A 6,267-nucleotide genomic window follows, 5' to 3' on the forward strand; every position below is an offset into this window, starting at 1 on the left:
ATGCCTGCCCAATGTGTGTTCTCCATTGGGGTATTGTGTCAAGATAGTATCGCAAGAGAATTATTAGGAGACAGGGACAAAAAAGGAACACCTTATAACAGAAATGCCTGAAGAAGGACCTTCATGGCAGGTCACCAGTGAATATTTTAATACAAGCTGCAGAATTTAAAGTTTTGAAAATCACTTTTTTTTTTATGAAGAAAGATTATTTATTTGCAAAATATGATAACAGAAATTAAGAAAATCACATTTATTTTCAAAATGTAGGCCTTTTTTAGTTTATTTTGCAACAAATAAAAAAAAAAATGAAGGTGATCAAATACCATCAAAAGAAAGCTCTATTTGTGTGAAAGCGCTGAAAGCTGAAAATTGGCCTGGGCAGGAAGGGGGCAGAAATGCCCAGTAGGCAAGTGGTTAAGTAAGACCCTATCAGAAGTTCAAAGCTCCAGTAAAATTTACAGGCATGCAAGCCTATCCATGACAATTATTCATGACAAATATGTGCAACACAGTTTTCCTAGTTTTATGGTAAAACTGCAAGTAGGTAATTTTGGCACTCAAAAAAAAAAAAACCTTGTTCCAAGACTGACGGGATCTATATATTCACATCCAGGGAAATGACACTCACTTCAGATCTTTGAGAACCTATGCTTTGGGGGTACAATTCTGGATGAAATATTCTGACATTTCCTTTAGTGCTCTGTATCAATGAGAAATGCTGTTCTTCACTCCCTTTGGAAGTTCTGCCTACGTCTGGTCAAAACCATCCGGCTGAAAACATGGGTCCCATCCAAAGTAAATGTGCAGAGGTCATAGGCCGACTTGTCCTCAAATCCTGCTAACATCTGATGTAAACCTTCAGGTTTTAGCTTATCAAGAAACCATTTTATATAGGGACCTGGAAGACCTCCTAGAGCATTAAAACACAAACACGTGTCTTCAACAATAACTGGGCCCTGAATCTCTTTTGCTGCTTCTTTGCGCTTGTAAATTGAGATTTCATATGGTTCTCCTTGGTGCTCCGGAAAAATCAATCTTTTTTGCCACTAATTTACATGGGAACTTGTCTCCCAGGATCTAGGCAACCTCTTCCAGCTTCTTGGCATTGCTAGTCACAAACACAATACTTCTTGCACTCCCTGCAGCCATCGATGTGTATATCGGAGCACACAATTAGGTCTGGAAGCATGCAACCGGCTACAGCTGAAAATCACTTTTGAAATTATTGTTTTAAAGAATATGCAACTTGAGCTGTAGTTGATAACTGATGTGGAACTTCTTCCTTTGTTGCTGCTGTATTATCTTTCTGCAGGGTGGACAGGGTTAAACTGAATATTAATTAATCCAGAAGTGTAGCAACTACTTTGAAATGCTCATCTGTAAAGTTCCCCCAATGCAGGGGGCAGCCATATTGGCTGGGTATGGAAAACAGTGATTAGCTGATGCAAAAGAGTAGGGAGAAGTTGTCTGCAGTCTCCTGGGGAATGTAATGCTTAGAACAGCATAGCCCTGGCCCTGGGAGGAAGAGAATGACTACATTTCCAAGAGGACTGAGAAAACTTGAGGTCCTTGAAGAGGACTTGGGGAAGGGGGAACAGTGGTTTGTGGCCATAGTTTGTTGGATCTATCTAATGCTGTGCTGGCCAAAGGGCTGACCAGAGACTGCTGCTGCCATTATACTCTGTGCAGTTCTACACTTTCAATATATGAGAGTTAAGTTTTACATATACTTTAAAGTGTATGCATAGCTCAAACTTTTTGTCCTAATTTTGGATAGAGCAGCAAAAAAGTTAAAACTTCTACCACTTTTGCTGTCTGTATATCAATGGTAAGATTTCCTTTCACCTCTTTTCCCAGAGATACAATAGGACATCTCCCAAAGTAAAATGAATTATTATATTAGACAGTTGTCCCTGGAACAGGTATCACCTTTTGAAGATTTCCCTTTTCACCTTGTTCTGGGTACAGCTGTAACATTCTGGATTTCCACCTTATTCTGTCTCAGCAACAGTAGTCATCAGGACAAACAGAATGGTGAATCTCCCTAATGGGGATGCAAACAGAGCCAAATCTAGCCTGTCTGATAAGGGGGTGCAAAAAAATGTCAGGGGGCAGAGAATGTAAGGTCAGCAGAGCAGTGTACAGGGGGTCAAAAGGGCAGAGGATAGGGTCAGCAGTTTGTACAGAGGTCTTTAGTTAGTAGGGAAGTGTACAGGGGTCCACAGGGCAAAGGATGGGGAGTCAGCAGGCCAAAGGAAGGGAGTCCATAGGGCAGAGGACAGGTATCAGCAGGGCAGGGGACAGCAGGTGAGCAGGGATCAGCAGGGCAGAGGGAGGGGTCAGCAGGGTGGTGGACAGGGGTCAGCAGGGCTGTGTACAGGAGTTAGCAGAGTAGGGTAGTTTGAAGGGGGTCAGCAGGGCAGTGTACAGGGGTCCACAGGACAGAGGACAGGAGTCAGCAAAGGAGCATAAAGGGTTCAGCTGAGCTGAGGATAGGGGTCAGCAGGGTGGAGGATGGAAGCAATATGTGGAGACAGGGGTAATCAGGGCAGAGGATGGGGTCAGTAGGATGGAGGACAGGGGTCCGCAGAATGGAGAACAGGGGCCAGCAGGGCAGTGTACAGGGAGTCAGCAGGACAGTGCACAAGAGGTCAGCAGTGCAAGGTTAGGAGGTCAGTGGGAGAGCGTACAGAAATTGTGAATCAGTGTACGGGGGGGTGGCAATAGGGCAGAGGACAGAGGTCAGAAGGCCAATGTATAAGGTCAGTAGGGTGGAGGACATGGGTCAGAACTGCATTGTCGGGGTCTGCAGAGTGGATAACAGGGGTCAGAAGAGCAGTGTACAGGAGTTAGCAGAGCTGAGGATAGCGGTCAGCAAAGCTTGCGGACATGGGTCATTAGACTATGGCTTTGGGGGGGGGCACAAATGAAATATGGGAGGGTGCATCCCTCCCCAGCATCCCCCTAGATCCAGCCATGGATGCAAACTGCAATAAAACCTGACAGGCTGACAGCGGCTGTGACTATTTGCATAGGCAGCAATAACCTGTGGTTGGGGACAGAAGATCATGGATGGATGCAGTCTGCAGCAGGTAACTGCTGGCTGTGCAACAGTCACAAATTCCTATGGGTACCCTTAGCCTGTCATTGCAATGTATGGGCTGAGAGGCTGTAGCTCTTTGCACATACTTGTAATTTCAGCTACAGGAATTTTACGATTCTTGTCCCTGGAATTTGCAGGGTGTGTTAATCGCCCATGTGAATGTAGCCTTAGGAATTTGGACAATATAATATCTGTGATTTTTTGCAAACTCCACCCACAATTTAACAGCCTTACACACCTACACGACCATTCTCTGCAAGAATGGTTGGGACAAGTATTTCATTAAATCGCGCTGACACCAAATACAGGAGCTGGGTGCATTTTTTAAAACTGTTCAGCTGATGCATTGCATTATATAAATCAAACTTTGTAAAGATAATTAAACCACTAAGATACACATTAAAATATTCCTTCATCTTAGTCTCAGCTCACAAAGCTTTAACACAAGCATAAGGATCTGTGTTCAGCCAATGTACATATGTTTAAAACCTCATTGGCTCTCGGTTAAAAATAGCTGTTATTTTGTGAAATTAAAGAGCTGAGCATTAATGTTGTAAAGAAAATGTATCTTATTTGAGAAGACCAGACTGCTCTTATACAGCCGCTGTTGAATATGGTGTGTTATTTATTGTGCTCACACATTTTACATTTACCATGCACAACACTTAATGTTGTATACATACTGTACATGTTAATGAATAAAATGTGTTATTCCACTCTAGCTGTCGGTTTCTCAATATGGTATATAGCTAGCTGTTTCAGTATATATATCAAGAAATAGGTATTTTAGAACATGTTATATCACGTTAGAGCTAGTTTATTCATACTGTTCTTTAAGAGCATGTATCTGTGTTTAGGTGGATATCCAGCATGTGTTTCCAATGCAGGGGCGGACTGACCATTCGGGAATTAGGGCACTGCCCGAGGGCCCGGGGTCAGTAGGGGGCCCCATGAGAGGCTACACACTACAGAAAGAAGCCAGAAACTTCCATGCAGGCTATGCTGTGGTAGATATTTAAATGTCCACTCTATGTGGCTGAGCTGCAATTTGTAGGTGGGGCTTTGTGTGGACACAGGGGGCCCCATGATTTCTGATTGCCCAGGGGCCCCATGAGTTGTCAGTCCACCCCTGTTCCAATGCTGAGCATTCCTTGGTATTTGGGGCCAAACAGTGCCAAAAAGACTCACAAAATATGTATGCTCAGTTAAACTGGTGTCTTGCTACTATACACAAAAAAATTTATATCAGAATTAGCGCATTACAGACCAACACCAAAGTTTCTCCCTTTAGAAGCAGCTAAAAAAAAAAAAAAAACTCTGCACCCCCAGCAGATAAAAAAATGATGAAATCAGTACTAGCTTTTAATGTCTTTCACATCCCAGTCCACAAAATGTCCTTCCAATGATCTACAACCCCTAGTGTAGTATGTTTTAACTCTGTATGTGCATAAACTGCATTCCTAAAATATACTTACATTTAAAATGAATGAAAAGATAACTCTAAAAAATACATTTTCTTATATGCACCCTTACCTACCTAATGATAAAAGTCCGCCTTGCACCTGACTCCAATGAGCCTTTTCTCCTAGAAGGGACACAAGTCTAAAGGAGAGAAGGCTCACCGGAATCATGTGGAAGGTTGACTTTTACAATTTAGAGGGTAAGGGTGCATTTAAGAAAATGCATCTTCATGGAGACATCTTTAGAATAATTTTAAATGTAAGCACTTTATAAGATTGCAGTTTATGCACATACAGAGTTAAAAAAAATACTACACTATATGGAGTTTTTTTCTTTTTCAAATTTACTGGTTTGTCAAGTGTAACCATTAACGATCCAGAATTAGTGAAGATGGTGAGGATCCCATGCTTTTAAGGTGTTGAAGATCCTTGGAAGGATGTTTTATGGACTGGGGTGTGAAAGACATTAAAAACTAGCTCTGATATACACAAAAATAGAGACAGGCAGAGGGGTAGCAGGAAGCTTGCGGGCTCCGATGCAAAAATTGTCCTTGTTGTCACTACCACCCTGGATACTGCCCACAACCACCCAGGGACCAACTACTACTTTCCACTACCACCCAGTGTGGGCCAGCCCTCTGACTTCCAGATCCACATACAAGCCAGCCCATCACTTTCACCTGGCAGCTCAGAGTGTGACCTGTATGCCCCTATGTTGTGTACACGTGCATGGTTGAGCCGGGTTGAGTAGGACAGGAAGAGGGTCAGCAAGGAAGGGACACAATCTACTCATCACCTTCGTGTAATCAATTGGTAGATCGTGACTGAGTGGTTGATGACCCCTGCTGTAAAACCTAATGTGACAAGGAGGCCACATGGGCCCCCTAGAGCATGGGTAGAGTTGCCATTGTGACCCTATGACCATTCAAGCTCTGCCCACAAATACAGACTCTGATTAGGGATGTAATTGGAAAGTTTCAAAGCAAAATTTTGGTGGGGTTAGTTAGAAGCCACATAGGGGAAAACATATACAGAGCCTAAAAAAAACAAAAACAATGGGCTATCTCTTCAGGGAAGCCTATCACACCGCCAACTAATCTTCCATCAGCTCATTCCCTACTGTTACAACCTCTTGTAACACCTGCCCCACCCCATTAGATTGTAAGCTCTTCTGAGCAGGGCCCTCTTAATCCTCTTGTATTTTATTGTATTTTAACTGTATTGTCTCCCTCTAACATTGTAAAGCGCTGCATAAACTGCTAGCGCTATAGAAATCCTGAATAATAATAAATAATAATACCTAACCAGTGTGCTGGAGGATCTAATAATGCTGGCTTCTGGGGATCTATTGTAGCTGGGGACGGGGTCCATTGTCACGGGTTATATTCATGCTGGTGGGGGATGTTTTGCTGCTGTCAGGTCTATTGTTGCTGGGGGTGTACAGTTGAGAGTGGGTGTCTATTAATTCTAGGTGGTTATTGGAGATCTATTGTTGCAGGGGGTTATCATGTTTCTGAGGATGATCTACTGTGGAGTGGAGATCTATTGTTGCTGGCTGCTGGTGGGTCCATTCATGCTGGGTGGCAGCTGAGGAATCTATTGTTGCTAGGTTGGATCTATTGTTGCTGGATGGAAATCTATTGTGGCTGGGGAGGTTTAGGGTTGCAAAAAAATAAATACATAAATAAAACAACTTGTGCACAT

At 43.0% G+C, this 6,267-nt stretch overlaps 1 pseudogene across 1 annotated transcript; it reads right to left on the reverse strand.

The window, feature by feature from the left end:
• Nucleotides 1–645: 645 nt before the first annotated feature.
• Nucleotides 646–1,149, reverse strand: LOC309550120 (inosine triphosphate pyrophosphatase-like; annotated as a pseudogene). The gene has a single exon. The product of its transcript is annotated as an inosine triphosphate pyrophosphatase-like (transcript).
• Nucleotides 1,150–6,267: the final 5,118 nt, after the last annotated feature.

Source organism: Pelophylax lessonae (assembly GCF_965119305.1).
Source record: "Pelophylax lessonae genome assembly, chromosome: 3".
In the NCBI taxonomy this organism is placed as follows: domain Eukaryota; kingdom Metazoa; phylum Chordata; class Amphibia; order Anura; family Ranidae; genus Pelophylax; species Pelophylax lessonae.